The 17,635-nt window shown below is 50.7% G+C and overlaps 1 protein-coding gene across 1 annotated transcript in view; it reads right to left on the reverse strand.

Annotated features, from left to right (window-relative positions):
* LOC119970047 (endophilin-A1-like) overlaps positions 1-17,635 on the reverse strand; it is a 182,860-nt gene that overhangs the window by 164,736 nt on the left and 489 nt on the right. The window lies entirely within an intron of this gene.

Consider the following 17,635-nt stretch of genomic DNA (forward strand, 5'->3'; position numbering starts at 1 on the left):
GTTTTTACAACAATTGATAATAGTTTCATGGTCCCCGTCACTGAGAAGAACATAGAACAGTACAGCACAGAACAGGCCCTTCGGCCCTCGATGTTGTGCCGAGCAATGATCACCCTACTTAAACCCACGTAACCCGTATACCCGTAACCCAACAATCCCCCCATTAACCTTACACTACGGGCAATTTAGCATGGCCAATCCACCTAACCCGCACATCTTTGGACTGTGGGAGGAAACCGGAGCACCCGGAGGAAACCCACGCACACACGGGGAGGACGTGCAGACTCCACACAGACAGTGACCCAGCCGGGAATCGAACCTGGGACCCTGGAGCTGTGAAGCATTGATGTTAACCACCATGCTACCGTGAGGCCTTTTATAGAGTTTTATATTCTATGTTTATTAATTGAATTTAAATGCCACCAGATGCCATTGTGGTGGGATTTGAACCCATGTCCCCAAGGCATTAGCCTGGGACCCTGGAATAGTCTCCAGCGACATTGCACAATCTCCTTTCGGAAACGTTTGATCAGGTTCTCCGCGAGGAGATTCTCATATCAATCACTCCTGGTTCTGTTTGTACATTCTGAATCCTCATGTCAAAACAACAACTGACCAAGGTTGGATCTGGGTGGTAATTTTTCAACTTAACTCTATGGTGAACAGTTGAAGAGATTATAAACTAATTTGATGCTGTTTGACTAAATTTCCTTGCAGAGTTTCTGGATTTATTATTCTTGGTGTACAGTTTAGAACAATTATGATCGACAATACTTCAGAACAATAATCAGTTTTGCACGGACAGTAAAGCTCGTGTCCGACAAATACGAAGAAAGATTAAAAGTAAAATAACTGCAGATGCTGGAGTCTGAAACAAATACAGAAACTTCAGGAAAGAGTCAGCAGGTCTGACAGCCTCTGTGGATAGCGAAATAGAGTTAATGGGCGCAATGTAACGGTAACGTTTCTCAGTTAATTTGTGACCTGTTTCTCCGGGAGTTTGCCACCTGCTCTGCCAGCGAGTTCCCCACCGTTATTCAATGACACTTTATCACTTTTTCAGACTCTGGGGGAGTTTCTCACTGGTTTAGCCGACACTTAGGAGAATTACTTTCATCACTGTGGATCTGAACTGCGCGGCCAGTCCGGCTCCTCCGAGATCGGGCTGTCAGTTTGAAAGGGTGCCCAATCTCTAAGTGAGGCTGTGGGTCCCCTCTACCCATGGACAACGTCACCCTCCCCAAACACATGGGCATACCCCACACCCCCACAAGTGATGACACCCCGCTGTGGAGTCCCTGGTTCCTGCCACCTAACATCTCCTTACGGCACCCCCTCTCTTCCAGGACACCCGCATTTCAATCCCCCCAACCTGCCAGAGGCCCCTTCTTACCTGCCCTACACGCCCCCACCCTTCATACCACCCCTCCGCCCTCCTTTCATGGGCATGGCCCCCCTCAGACCCTGACCCCTGGCAATGCCACCCTGCTAGTGCTCCTGCCAGCTTTAGTGTGCCACCTGGGTACTGGCTGTAGCATGGTGGCAATGCCAAGGTGCCAGCCGGACAGTGCCATGGTGCCCATGTTCTAAGGAGAGGTCCAGGGAGCCACCCTGCACGTCCACTGCCCACCCAGAGGCCTCCGATGGTCCTCAAGACCCTTCCCTGTTTGTCTGGGCCAGCATTGAATGGTGCCCGGCTGGGCCTCCCTGGGGAGGCCAGTACAGCCTGGGTGAGCTCAGCTAAATGGGTTCAAAACTTACTCAAGTGAGCGGGACCTGGTCACGCCCATTGTGGCAGGATTCTGATCTCGGCGCCTCACGGGATCTGGGTAGATGAGGCATACGAGCTGCCAGGAATCCCACGGGAGGCTTTGCGCAGCATCCACAGGGTACCCTGGACTCTCGTTCGAGCGCGACACGGCCGGTAGAACGCGCCCAATGTTTTGAGTATTTGCGGTTATTGGATAGGCACATGGAGCACACCGGAATGGCAGGGAGTGGGATAGCTTGATCTTGGTTTCGGACAATGCTCGGCACAACATCGAGGGCCAAAGGACCTGTTCTGTGCTGTACTATTCTATGTTCTGTGTAACTCATCTTCAGGGAGAGGATGCGGAGTTTATCCAACGTTTTCTGTTTCTATTCCAAGGAAAGAATAGTTGGTGAAAGCAATACGATGCAATGTCAAAAACGAGTTTCAAAAATCAACATTCAAATCAATACTTGGGATCTGGTTGTCGTCAAGGGGATGGGAAGGGGGGAGTTCCAGGGGTGGATAATGCTTACCTTTTGCAAAAATGTTGAAAATTTGAATAAAAATATATATTTTTAAATATCAATACTTGTCAAAAATCTAAATAGAGCAAAGAGATATCAGATTTACACAAGTTACACATGAGGTGATGCTGAGATATGTTATTTTGCACAGCTGGGTGCGAAATTCTCTCTCTTTGAACAGTGTTACTGAAATATCGTCAGCCACACTGTGTGGAAAGCACTCCCTCTCCAGACTGCCAATATTTTAAAACCCTGTCTGGTTACAGCCGGACTCTGCAAAACACACAGAAAGACCAACACTGAAAATAGCTTTGCAACTGAAAACATCAAAACAGATATAGCTACTGGGGCAACAATTCCCAAAACAAATCAAAAATCACAAAGGTGATCAATTTAATATAAAAATGAAGTAACTTGTTCATTGCAGGTCGCACAGAAACACAGAATGATATTTAGCTCTTTGCCTGTCAATTCTCCTGGTTTGTGAAGGGGTTCATACTATCCCAAAACACAGCACACCCCTAACACCGCATCCTATTGTTCACCACACTGCAACAGTCACTAATACCCTGCTCCTTCCAAAAGGGGTGACTACATTTCAGATATTTTTATTTCTCTGGCCGCACACAATCTTCCCCCATTGCTCAGTGCTTACAGGTGAGCAACTTGTTCTTGGTATTCATATAAATTACTAGGGGACCTAGTCAATTACTCGGGGGTATAGATTTAAAGTGCGAGGGGCAAGGTTTAGAGTAGATGTACGAGGCAAGTTTTTTTACACAGAGGGTAGTGGGTGCCTGGAACTCGCTGCCGGAGGAGGTGGTGGAAGCAGGGACGATAGTGACATTTAAGGGGCATCTTGAAAAATGTGTGAATAGGATGGGAATAGACCCGGAAGTGTGGAAGATTTTAGTTTAGACGGGCAGCATGGTTGGCACAGGCTTGGAGGGCCGAAGGGCCTGTTCCTGTGCTGTACTTTTCATTGTTCTTTGACACCATTGCCTTGTATGTTCTCACTCACTGATCTCCATTATCCACATACACATGCACTGCTTGGTTGGCAAGTAACATTGCCAGACAATGACCATCTCCAACAAGAGAGAATCTAACCATCGCACCATGACAATCAATGGCCCACTATTAACATCTTGGAAGTTACCATGGCCACAAACTTAACTGGACCCAGCCAAATAAATACAGTGGCTACAAGAACAGGTCAGAGGCTGTGAATTCTGTGGCGAGTAACTCACCTCCTGACTGCCCAAAGCCTGTCCACCATCTACAAGGCACAAGTCAGGAGTGTAATGGAATAGTCTCCACTTGCCTGGATGAGTGCAACTACAACAACACTCAAGAAGTTCAACACTACCCAGGACAAAGCAGCCCACTTGACTGGCACCCCACCCACAAACATTCACTCTTTCCACCATTGACGAACAGTGGCAGCCGTGTGTACCATCTACAAGATGCACTGCAGGAACTTACCAAGGCTCCTTAGGCAGCACCTTCCAAACCCACAACCACTACCATCTAGAAGGACAAGAGCAGCAGATACCTGGGAACCCCACCACCTGGGTGGTTCCCCTCCAAGTCACTCACCACCCTGACTTGGAAATATATTGTCATTCCTCCACTATCGCTGGGGCAACACCCTGGAACTCCCTCCCTAACAGCAATGTGCATGCACCTACACCGCATGGACTGTGGCAGTTCAAGAAGGGAGCTCAGCACCATCTTCGCAAGGGCAATTAGGGATGGGCAATAAACACTGGCCTAACCAGCGATGGCCACATCTTGTGAAAAGAATAACAATGGGTGAGGAGGGGCTTATGGGTCACCTTTCGAACATACCTTACAAAAGGGCTGGCAAACCCAGGCCATGGTTCACGACCCTTCTGATGGTGAAGCTGACCAACTCCACAATAACTGCAGGGGCAAAGTGAGAAGCCTACTCCCCTCAAATGGAGACAGCTGGGTCAGGAGTGCAGGCCCTGGGCTCGCTGACACACTCGTAATAATAATAATAATAATAATAATAATAATAATAATAATCGCTTATTGTCACAATGAAGTTACTGTGAAAAGCCCCTAGTCGCCACATTCCGGTGCCCGTTCGGGGAGGCCAGCACGGGAATTGAACCCGCGCTGCTGGCATTGTTTGCATTACAAGCCAGCTGTTTAGTCCACTGTGCTAAACCAGCCCCTTTATCGTATCCCACTCTGGAGAAAAGAGGCGGCAGCGGAAATACAAGCCAAGTCCAGGAATTGAATTTCATCTGCCATTTGAAAACGGCCCAGGAGCCGTCTTGGCTCACCGAATATCGCAGCCACAGACACACACAAAATGACAACGTTTGCCAATGATAACCCTCAGTCCTATCAGATGTCAGACAGAATGCTAACACCAAGGAGGACAATGGTCAACTCTGATGCTAAATACAACAGTCACGAGCAGCTGAGGGTGTGAATGAACCTTCACTTCTTCCAAAAACAGCCAAGTAAAATCTTGAATCATGGTTCACAATATGTGCCCCAACTGGTAATCACACACAAACATCTACATACCAAACACATGGGAGATTTGTATGAACAGATACCGCTGTAATGTTTAGTTGATCTAAAGTATGAGGAAGGGAGAAGCTGCGACATAAACAGCAACAAAGCAACAGACTTAAAAAAGCCAGTTTCAATTTACAGTGTTTTGTTAAAATGGCAAATAGAATCAAAACCGTCTTTAGCAAAATATTTTTTTTCATAAGTCTAGGGACCCATTATTGCTCTAAAATTAATCTGAACCTGATCACCCACCTTCATCATAAACGCTCACTCCCTCCACCCCAACGTACAGTAGCAGCTGTGTGTACCATCTCAAACTCCCCCACCCCGGGACCCACTTTTACCAACCAGCCGACCTTCATGACCCACCATTTTCACTTAGCTTTAATGTGACAGGTTTAATGTGACAGGTGACCTGCTTGGTCCTCACAATGTCACTTACTTGGTCAGTCAATGTTAGATTTCTACTAAGGACTTCAGCTCATTTCTCAAAAAAAAATCAAGATTTGTCCTGTAACTTGCCATACTGAGTCTTCAAATGCCTTTGAAGTTTTGAGGGTTTGAAATTCTCATTCGTTAATATTTCCCTGCATATCACACGCATGGGCTTTGCATCCTCATTTTTATTGGCACAATTAACAAAACCATACCTCAAGAAATCATCTTTTATGAAATGAAAAAATGAAATGAAAATCGCTTATTGTCACGAGTAGGCTTCAATGAAGTTACTGTGAAAAGCCCCTAGTCGCCACATTCCGGCGTCTGTTCGGGGAGGCTGTTACGGGAATCGAACCGTGCTGCTGGCCTGCCTTGGTCTGCTTTCAAAGCCAGCGATTTAGCCCAGTGGGCTAAACAGCCCACTGTTAGACTGCTTTGTTCCCAATTCCAGTTTATTCTTGGTTTAAAGTTTTCCATTTTCAGTTCTTCACAGCCTTGCTTGCAACTAGAAAATGGAGGATTCTGTCCTCCTGATTTTGCGCCGTGTAGTAATCCACGGGAGGCAGGAGTTCCGTCACCACACCAATATTTATTTACAATAACGATATTACAGGAGCAGCTACAAACAGTGCTGCTAGCAGTCCAGTCAACTCAAGACTGGCTCACAAAGCCTACACAGGTGATTATATGGGCCCCCTCAATGAGCTATCATTGAGGGAGCTCATACTCCAATTGGCCAACCAATAAAGCCAATTGGAGTTCATTACACCCCTCCCCCCCAAGGTCCGAGGAATTCCTGCCAGCTGGCATTCCTCTGAGCTTCTTCCTGCTCCTCATGTCTGGGTCTGTCACCTCTGTGTCATCTGCCGGATCGTTCTCCGAAGTGGGCGGGGTGTACCTTATAGGTGCCCGTCTTTTCCTTGACGACCTCCTTGGAAGTTGTTCTTCCTCCTCCTCTGGGAGAGGTGTCGCGGCGGCCTCGTCGAGTGTGTCCATCTCCGACTCTGATGACTGGATGATGGGGTCTGGAGAAATTGCTCGGGGCTGGGGTGTGGGTATCCTTTCCGTCTGGGCTATCCCACCTTGAGGCGGTCCTGCTTCGCCTGCCTCCAGGTGTGGTTCCGCTGCCCTTATTTGGTCTAGGTGTTTCTTCAGCACCTTACCTCCTATCGAAACCTCATAGGCTACGGGCCCTGTTTGGGACTCTACCGTGCCTTTGACCCACGTTGGTCCATTCCCATAATTCTTGACCCAAACCGGTGCCCCCTCCTGGAAATGTCATGCTGCCGACTATTATCATGCCCCCTGCGTTGGGCCTCCTGTTGTTTCTCCACTTTCCCCGTTAAATTTGGGAAAAGGAGACTCAGCCTCGTTCGCAGCCGCCTTCCCATTAAGAGTTCAGCTGGCGGTATGCCCGTTGTGGAATGCGGTGTGGTTCTGTAATCAAACAGCCAGTGGGAGAGCTTTGTGTCTATTGACACTGCCGGCTGCTTCTTGGGTCCCGTTTTAAATGTCTGGACCGCTCTCTCTGCCAGGCCGTTGGTCGCTGGATGGTAAGGGGCCGTTTTGATGTGATGGACTCTGTTTTCCTTCAGGAATTTTCCAAATTCCCCACTTGTGAATGCCGTTCCGTTGTCCGACACCAATACCTCCGGAAGTCCATGTGTTGCAAACGAGGCCCTGAGCTTTTCAATTGTCGATGCTGTGCTTGCCGTGTTTACCCGGTGGACGTCCAACCATTTGGAGTGGGCGTCCACTATCACCAAAAACATTGAGCCCATGAAAGGGCCGGCATGGTCAATATGCAGACGGGTCCACGGTCTGCCTGGCCATTCCCACGGGTGCAATGGCGCCGCTGGTGGCACTCTTTGCCCCTGTTGGCACTCCTGGCACCGACGTACCAAGGCTGCTATGTCTGTGTCCAAACCTGGCCACCAAACGTAGCTTCAAGCTAGCATCTTCATTTTAGACACCCCTGGGTGTCCGTGATGTAACTCGGTTAAGATTGCCTGACGGCCCCGAGCTGGGACGATTACCCGGGCTCCCCATAATAGGATACCGTCTTCTACGGTTATTTGGTCCCTTCTGCTCCAGTATGGGTGCATCTGGGGCTCCACTGGTCTTTACAGTTCCCCTGTTAGCAGTAAATGCTTCATCTTGGCTAAAACTGGGTCTTTTTGCGTCCACAACCGAATATGTTGTGCGTCTACTGGTAGGGTGTCCAAAAAATTTAGAGTCATTACTGTCTCCTCTACTTTTGGTATTTGCGGCGGAGTGTCCGGGAGGGGAAGTCTGCTCAAAGCATCTGCATGTGCTACTCGCGTTCCCGGTCTGTGCTCCAGAACGTATCTATACGCCGCCAGTAGCAACGCCCAGAGTTGGATTCTAGCTGATGCAATCAGGGGTATTGACTTGTCTTCTTTTAATCACCCTAATAACGGCTTATGGTCCGTCACTATGGTGAATTTCCGCCCGTACAGATACTGGTGAAATTTTGTTTTACTGTGAATATCACCGCCAGTCCTTCCTTCTCGATTTGGGCGTACTTCCTCTCAGCCATCGCCAAGGTCCTCGAAGCATAGGCTATTGGCCGTTCTTCCCCATTCCTTCCTCTATGGGCTAAGACGGCTCCTACCCCGTAGGGGGATGCATCACAAGTGACCACCAACTCCTTCCTTGGGTCATAATGCTCTAGGACATTTTCGGATGACAGCTGTTCCTTAATGTCCCTAAATGCTCGGTTTTGGCGGGCGGACCATTTCCATTCTTGCCACTTTTTTAGTAGCTGGTGGAGGGGTTCTAGGATGGACGCCCTATTTTCAATAAATTTTCCATAATAGGTTACCAACAATAGAAATGATCGTAACTCCTGGACCGTGGTGAGAGCTGGGGCTTCTTTTATTGCCCTTACTCTGTCTTCTAATGGATGTAAGCCTGACTCGTCTACTTTATATCCCAGGTACGTCACTTGTGGGGCCAGAAAAACACATTTTTCCCTTTTTAGCCGTACGCCTGCCTTTGCGAAACGCCTTAGCACTTCCTCCAGGTTCCTTAAGTGTTCCCTGTTTGTCCTACCCGTGATTAAGACATCGTCCAAATAAATCGCCACCTGCGGTAGTCCCTGCAGAATATTTTCCATCGTACGCTGAAATATAGCGCAGGCTGATGACATTCCAAAAGGTAGCCTAGTATAATGAAAAAGGCCCTTCAGGGTGTTGATTGTAGCGAACTTCTGGGAGTCCTTGTCCAGTTTTAACTGCAGGTAGGCGTGGCTCATGTCCAGTTTCGTGAACAAAAGCCCACCTGCCAATTTGGCATATAGGTCGTCTATTTTCGGGATTGGGTATTTGTCCAGCAGCGCGTATTTGTTTACTGTCTGTTTGAAATCTCGACAGAGACGTATGGAGCCGTCTGGCTTCAAAATTGGTACCACCGGCGCTGCCCATTCCGAGAACTGTACTGGTCTGATAATGCCGTCGCATCGTAACCTTTCTATTTCCTCATCTACTTTCTTCCTTAATGCAAAAGGTACCGGCCTGGCCTTACAAAATTTCGGAAGGGCTTCTGGGTCCACGTGCAAAGTTGCTTTGGCGCCTATGATTTCCCCCAAACCTTCCTGGAAGACCTCCGGGTATTTTTGGAGTACTCCACTCAACTGCCCGCTTCCACTCTGGAAAATTTTCATCCAATCTAATTTTAGGTCTTTCAGCCAGTTTCGTCCAATTAAGCTTGGTCCGGAGCCCTCTACTATCGTCAACGGTAATCTGAGCAATTGTTTCTCATATTCCACAGGTACATGAGTCGTGCCTAGAACTTCCAGGGGTTCCCCTGTGTAGGTTTTAAGTTTTGTCGATGTTTTTGTTAGGGTTAGTGGCTGGAGTCCATCTTTGATTTTTCTAAATGCTGCCACTCCCATTACTGATACGGCCGCACCCGTGTCTATTTCCATTATTGTCGGCCGCCCGTTCACCCGTGGGGTAATCCTAATGGGTTCTGCTTTCATCGTTGCAATATTATATAATTGTTCCCCTTCGGAGGAGGATGGGACGTCTAGGTTGTGTACTTCCCTGCGTCCCCACCTGCTATTCCTCTTTTGCCACCTCCTTCGAGGGTTTCTGTCGTTGTTACCCCACTCTGTCTGGTGCCAGAAACAGTCCTTCTCTGTTGGGGGAGCCTCAGCCGGTACTTCCCTCTGTCTCCAGTTAGTCCTGGCAGACTTGGGGGCAGTTCTGGGGTTTTCCTTTTTCCCTCTATTCCTCAGGTTTTTCCTGAGAGCGGCTATCTGGTAGCAGGACCCGTTGTGGTAGTCCCTCTCACAGGTATCTACCTCCATTGGCGTGCCCTGTAGATCCTGCGCCCCACTTGCTGCCTTTTCTAGGGACAGTGTGAGCTGTAACGCCTGCCTGCAGTCTAGCTCCATTTCCGCCAACAGACGTTTCTGTATTGTGAGGTCGTTTATACCACACACTAACCGCTCCCGAAGCATTTCATTTAGCGTCAGGCCGAACTCACATTTTTCCGCCAGCCTTCTCAGGCGGGTCAAGAAATTCGTGACTGACTCCCTGTCTTCCCGCTTCGTTGTGTAGAATCTGTACCTACGCAAAATGAGGAGTGGTTTTGGGTCGTAGTGCTCTTTCACCAATTCCGTTACTTCTTGGAAAGTTTTCGTGTCCGGCGCATCGGGATAAGTCAGACTACGTATAATGGCGAAAGCTGAGGGTCCGCACGCCGACAGCAGAATAAGCCGTCTCCTTTCGCCCGTCAGGATATCACTTGCCCGGAAGAAGTAGCACATTCTCTCCACATACTGGGACCCGTCCTCAATAGCCGGGTCGAATGCCTCTAACCTCCCAAAAAACGGCATTTTTAAAATGGCAAGGCTTACCCTCCGAGTGCGGCAGCTGGTCTCCGCAAAATTCGTAGTTTACCTCGTCGGCACTCTAGTAATCCACGGGAGGCAGGAGTTCCGTCACCACACCAATATTTATTTACAATAACGATATTACAGGAGTAGCTACAAACAATGCTGCTAGCAGTCCAGTCAACTTAAGACTGGCTCACAAAGCCTACACAGGTGATTATATGGGCCCCTCAATGAGCTATCATTGAGGGAACTCATACTCCAATTGGCCAACCAATAAAGCCAATTGGTGTTAATTACACGCCGAAAGCACGGATGTACAGGGCGCGTGACGCCAGTGTATGTGTCGGGTGCGTGATCTGCTCTCTGCCACCACTTCTAACCAGAAGACTGCATCATTCAGTTTAAACAGCAGTCACACCCGGCATTCTCAATTTAAAAGCTGCCTGCGGCCATTGGGTACTTCTCCTGCATTCAGAAATGTTTGCAAACATCCCGACACTTGACCCGCAGCTTGAAAAGCCCTGATCTACAAGATGCACTGCAATAATTCACTAAGGCTCCTTCGACAGGACCTTCCAAACCCACGAAATCTATAAGGACAAGAGCAGCAGATACCTGGGAACCCCACCACCTGGAGGTTCCCCTCCAAGTCACTCACCACCCTGACTTGGAAATATATCACCATCCTGTCAAAGTCAAAATCCCAGAAAGCACTGTCGGAACGCTGTCTCCCCTCACCCTCCCCACCCCTCCCCCCTCACAAGGGTCAGAACCTACGTTGCATCTGGTTCCCTCTTACACCCTGGAGTACAAATTCCCCAGTTGATTGGGGGGAGATGGAGCCTTCCTCTTGATTGGAGGATCTCCACAGGATATAAACCCTGACCTGGGAGCAGGTAGGTGGGGTGGGAGGTGGGAGGTGGATACTCTGCGGGGAGAGGAGGAGAGTGTTTAGTGAATTGTTAGTTTTGAATAACCCAAGTTGCATCCTGCCTACCTGCCGGAATGTGGAGTCCTTGCCTTTGGTCTGAACACTGGCGGCGAGGAAAGGATTGGAGAGGCCTCCACCCCAATCGGCAGCATGGCACTCACCGGTAAGCTGGAACCGTTTGACACCAACACTGCTGGGACATGATTCACTACACCGCCTGCTCTTGGCCTGGCAGCGAATGTGTCAAATGCGCTCCTGCAGCCCGAAGGCCTGGGTACCATGGAGGGGGCGATGGTGATGATCAATTTAGACGAGAACACCCAGCACAGCTATTTTCTCGTGCTGGTTAATCATTACGTGAAGTTCATACCCAGGATGGCCGCGTTACTCAATCCACTCCACCGACTGTTGAAGAAAGGACAGTGATGGCACTGGGACCCCTCGTGCCAGAGGGACTTCCAGGAGGTCACAAGGTGCCCATCATCAGACTAACTGCTGACCCACTTCAACCGTCAAATCCTTTGGTGCTATCGTCTGATTCCTCGCCATACGGTGTTGGAACGGTCTTGTCACCCTGATGCTGACGGCTCTGTGGCCGATAGCTTTGGCAACCCGCACACTCACAAATGCCAACCGCAATTATCCATGGGTAGAAAATGGTTTGGCCGCTGTATTCGCAGAGCGGGAGTTCCTTCGGTAAGTCTACGGGCGTATCTTCATGATCTATACGGACCACAATCCCCTGCTGGGATTGTTCAAGGAGGATCGAGAGATCCCGCCGATCGCACCAGCCCCAATCCACGGTTGGCTTGGTATTAGCCCACACAGGCACGGACATTATGCACACGTTGAACCGCCTGTCCCTCCACGAAGCTGCCAGCACTCGTGTCGGCTGTGAAGGTGATAGTCACCCACCACTTCATAGACACCTTACCAGTCACGGCAGCCCACATAAAGGAGTGGACTCAACGGACCCCAAATTGTCACGGGTCCAGCACATGGTACAGTACGGAGCCCAGCACTGGGGGCTGCTGGGCGATCTGAGGGCCTACACCATAAAGCTGCCAGAACTGAGCGTAGGGAACATCGTCCACTTCTGGGTGGCACAGAGTTATGCCCGAGCAGTGTCGGGGGCCTTGTTAAAGGACATTACTAGCAGATACTCAGGGGTGGCCAAGATGAAGATGCTGGCCTGAAACTACGTTTGCTGGCCCAGATTGGATTCCGAGATTGAGAAAGTGGTCCACAATCACATCCCTCGCCAGGTGCACCAGAAGACCCCACACGGGTGGTCCCGATGCACCGGTGGGAATGGCCCAGGAATTCATGGCCCCAGGTCCACATCAACTCGTCGGCCATTCCGGGGCCACTTTCCGGATATGAGTGGATGCCCATTTGAAATGGCTCGAGGTCCACTGGGTTCAGGCTGTGACCACCTGGATCAGCTTCGGCAAATCTCCAGCACGCACGGCTTGCTCAAAGTCCTAGTGTCCGATAACGGAACGGCATTCCCAAACCAGGACTGTGCCTCATTCACGAGAACGAATGGGATCTGACACGGACGGACTGCTCCATATACCCGGCGTCCACTGCACTGGCTGAACAGGCAGACTGACTGGGTGGGGGGATTGGCCGGGTGGGGGGATTGGCCGGGTGGGGGGGGATTGGCCGGGTGGGGGGGGATTGGCCGGGTGGGGGGGGATTGGCCGGGTGGGGGGGGGATTGGCCGGGTGGGGGGGGATTGGCCGGGTGGGGGGGACTGACCGGGTGGGGGGGATTGGCCGGGTGGGGGGACTGACCGGGTGGGGGGATTGGCCGGGTGGCCGGGCCGGGTGGGGGGGATTGGCCGGGTGGGGGGGATTGGCCGGGTGGGGGGGATTGGCCGGGTGGGGGGGATTGGCCGGGTGGGGGGGATTGGCCGGGTGGGGGGATTGGCCGGGTGGGGAGGATTGGCCGGGTGGGGGGGATTGGCCGGGTGGGGGGGATTGGCGGGTGGGGGGATTGCCGGGTGGGGGATTGGCCGGGTGGGGGGATTGGCCGGGTGGGGGGGGATTGGCCGGGTGGGGGGGATTGGCCGGGTGGGGGGGGATTGGCCGGGTGGGGGGGGATTGGCCGGGTGGGGGGGGATTGCCGGGGGGGGGGGATTGGCCGGGTGGGGGGGGATTGGCCGGGTGGGGGGGATTGGCCGGGTGGGGGGATGGCCGGGTGGGGGGGGATTGGCCGGGTGGGGGGGATTGGCCGGGTGGGGGGATTGGCCGGGTGGGGGGATTGGCCGGGTGGGGGGATTGGCCGGGTGGGGGGGATTGGCGGGTGGGGGGGATTGGCCGGGTGGGGGGGGATTGGCCGGGTGGGGGGATTGGCCGGGTGGCCGGGCCGGGTGGGGGGTATTGGCCGGGTGGGGGGGATTGGCCGGGTGGGGGGGGGATTGGCCGGGTGGGGGGGATTGGCCGGGTGGGGGGATTGGCCGGGTGGCCGGGCCGGGTGGGGGGGATTGGCCGGGTGGGGGGGATTGGCCGGGTGGCCGGGCCGGGTGGGGGGGATTGGCCGGGTGGCCGGGCCGGGTGGGGGGACTGACTGGTTGAGTGGGCGATCCAAACATTTAAATGGGCCATGAACATAGAACATACAGTGCAGAAGGAGGCCATTCGGCCCATCAAGTCTGCACCGACCCACTTGAAGCCCTCACTTCCACCCTATCCCCGTAACCCAATAACCCCTCCCAACCTTTTTCCTTAGACACTAAGGACAATTTAGCATGGCCAATCTACCCAACCTGCACATCTTTGGACTGTGGGAGGAAACCGGAGCACCCGGAGGAAACCCACGCAGACACGGGGAGAACGTGCAGACTCCACACAGACAGGGACCCAGCCGGGAATCGAACCCGGGACCCTGGAGCCGAGAAGCCACAGTGCTACCCACTGTGCTACCATGCCGCCCGAGTGACGACTGGTTCTTGGGAGGTGCGGCTTGCGCAATTTCTAGTTAGTTACCACATGCCATCACCGGGAATCAGCCAGCAGAGTTGCTTATGGAACGGCGGCTCAGGACCCACCTCAGCCTCGTCCTCCCGGACGTCGGGCATGGATCCACCAATGACAGGACTGCTCTGAGGTGGACCCGCGCCGGTGTCCACATCTCCGCACTTTCGGGGGCAGGTGACGCGGTATACGTATGTAATTTCAGAGCTGGAAGCGTGGATCCCAGGCGTGGTCCTCTGTGTGTTGGGGCCGGTCTTCTCCACGGTCCAGAGAGACGGCAATGAGGCAAACCGCCACCTGGAGCAGGTTCGCCAGCTCGCAGAAGAGCCGCTGGAGCGGAGTCAGGATGCCCCTCTCTAGGCTCGGTCACAACCCCGTTCGAGGCTTCAGAGTATCCCTGAGACTCCGGACCACCATCACTATCACAACCGCTAGTTAGCCACGTTTAAATGGCCCCTACCATCCAATCCTCTGTCAAAACGCAACACAAAACATTTTCCTTTCACCTTTTCCACATTATTAGCCTTTAGTGAGTACAAACATTGCTTCCTGAAAGTTAACATGCTGCAGCCTCTCACACATCAGACACATTGGAATTCCAACACAATGGGCTCTAACAGAAGGCACAGCTCGCAGATAGTTCATTTCCCAAAACATACATTCTGTTTTCCCACCGTCCCAGCCTCGTTGTATCCAACACACACATCAATCCACTTCATACGTTAATATAGGCTGCTTGGCTTCACCTCTTTAACCCATCGGGGTTGGAGCTGGGTGCGATGCCCGGTTATCAATCCCAAATATCACTATATTGTTGTTTATTATCTAATAGAGCATTGAAAAATTCACTTCGCTGATCAAGTCAGAACCAGAGGGGTTTTTGCTATCCACGTCTTGCTTCCCCTTCACTCTTTCTCTGGTCCTCAACTAACTAAGTCCAGATATTTGCTCCCCAGTCTCTCTCCATATTGCATAGTGTGCAATAATGGAGAACTGCATGAGAGAACCACGCGATGATGGTCCCTCCGATATTCTTTCCTGGTTGGAGATGGTTTTAATACACCCTCCTCACTAGGTATTCACCCCAAACAAGTTATTTCCTGACAGATTGGTTTTTAAAGCAGTTCGCACAGCTCCTGGTTCGATTGGCCAACGGCAGTGCATTTAGAACAAGCTCGTTCTTCTCATGAGAATATTCATAAGGGAAGATGTGAATCAATCTCCTCTCCAAACCTGGATATTCTGAGTAGGATCAATGTGTTCACTGTAATGGAGATAGAGTCCGAGACAGGTTAAACGGGTTCTAATGAAAGAGTTCCCCAGTAAACTTCGCAGAACATCTCGAGGGGGAGATATGAGCCACTTGATACAGGAGGGAGTCAATGGAGACCGGGTAGAGGGCAGGGGGTGGTGAAGGTGGCAGTTGTCAGTAATGTGCGACCAATACAAAGCAGCCATACAGCACCAGGCAACTACAATACCATTAGCCTTACTGCCAGGTCATGTAAATGGATCATCTGTGTCCCATTAACCTAATTGAAACAGTCAGCATGGGTTTACAAGGGGAAGATACTGTCTGATCAAGCTCCTGGTCTTTTGAGGAATACATAAACTCAGCGATGAGGTGTACATCTACTTCCTTCCAGAGGTTTTTGATACATTCAACACAAAAGGCTATTAATCAAACTCAAAACTCTGGGGATTCCTGATCAACCCCCAGAATGGAGAAGAAGAAATCTGCCTGAAGTTAGGAATCACGGAATATGGATTTGAAGTAGTTATTTCAGAGTGGCTGGCGGGGCTGTGAATGTCAGGGTTCAATGTTGTTTCGAATTAACAGAAATGCCTTTGGGACGGATGCAAATGGTCAACAATGTTCAGATGACGACATGGGAGGGGAGATGGAATCAAAAGGGACAGTTCAGAAATTACAGAAACAATTGGACAAGTTATGTAATTGGGCAAAACGATGGGTGACAATATTTAATGCTGACAATTGTAAAATTCTATCCATAGTAAATCAGTATGTGTTCTCCATGAATGGTGCTGATTATAGCAGAGGACGAAGCTGAACAAAACCAAAATCTCATTGAATCAAAAGCAAAAGCAGGGGCAACCCACAAAACTAATAGGATGTTCCAATTGTCTCAGAGTTTCAGTGCACCCGTAACTGTGGTGAGGATTCAGACTGCATCCTGAATACTGCATCTACTGCTTCATCAGCAACACACTCCAGCATTGCAGGCAGTGCTGGGAGAACATCAAATCCAATCCCTGGAATCAGTGGCAGGAATTAACGCTGGAAAAAGCCAGTGAAGGGCATGTCTCAGAGATGGTCTTAAAGAGAAACATACAGAGCTATTGTGAAATTTAACCCAGAATATTATTTTGAATTAAATGGTGGGAAAGGATTCATAGAACCATTGAATTTATGAGTTTACAGTGCAGACTGGTAATGTTAGGAGATGATACAGGAGGTTAATGACCACAGGGTGATTAGCATGGTGGAGGGGCTGAGCTTCCACATAAGTTGTGTTGGAGACACAAACGCTGGAAACATTTTAAGCAATAATTAAAATCTGGAATGATTAGATGCTCATTTAGGCAGCTGTAAGGATCTCTCAGGGTGGATCTCTCAGGTGTAAGGATCTCTCAGGGCGGATCTCTCAGCTGTAAGGATCTCTCAGGGTGGATCTCTCAGGTGTAAGGATCTCTCAGGGTGGATCTCTCAGGTGTAAGGATCTCTCAGGGTGGATCTCTCAGGTGTAAGGATCTCTCAGGGTGGATCTCTCAGGTGTAAGGATCTCTCAGGGTGGATCTCTCAGGGTGGATAATTTAACTGGGTCAAGGACTGTCCCTTCCTAATATTCTGATCTGATGAAATGGCCACAATGTCCCTTGATTACCTGCTCAGGTCACATCCCACCTCCTCAATCCTTCCTCCAGCTACAACCTCACTCGCACCTTATCCACCTCCATCAGATCTGTCACCTGCCACAGCTTCCTAACCCTAACCAGCCCTGCAACCTCAAACTCCTACTGACCAGCTAGAAATAGCCCAGATCACACCAGAACCCTTTACTCTGGAGTACATCCTGTGATGCTCATCTCAGTTGCTGCAAGTGTCCGGGAGAGACACAGACTGCAGGCGGAGTGAACTGGTGACAGCCCGGAGTCAGTGCAGGATAGGGGCAGCAGCAGCATTAATTACAGGACACTATCGGTACATGGAGGGTGAGAGCGCGATTTTAACCATTGAGAATGGAGATTGTGAAGCCAGCCTGTCTGGATTCCTCCACCCGGAGCTCCAATGATTTAGGGAACATTGAATAAATCCACAGTGACAGCACTAGCCCAGATCAGCAGCTCAATCTCCCAATGACCCAATCCCAGTTTTATCCACAACCTGACCCCCCCCGGGACATTCCTGAAAGATGCTGCGGTGCGGATCACTGCAATAAATAATAAATGATTTTCCCGGCGATTCCGCTGAGGGCGGCTTCACACCAAATAAATAAATAAATAATAAATAAATAAATAAATAATAAATAAATCCCCTTCAAAATCTCAATGTCAAACCAACAGCAG

Source organism: Scyliorhinus canicula, chromosome 8 (assembly GCF_902713615.1).
Source record: "Scyliorhinus canicula chromosome 8, sScyCan1.1, whole genome shotgun sequence".
NCBI classification, from domain to species: Eukaryota; Metazoa; Chordata; class Chondrichthyes; order Carcharhiniformes; family Scyliorhinidae; genus Scyliorhinus; species Scyliorhinus canicula.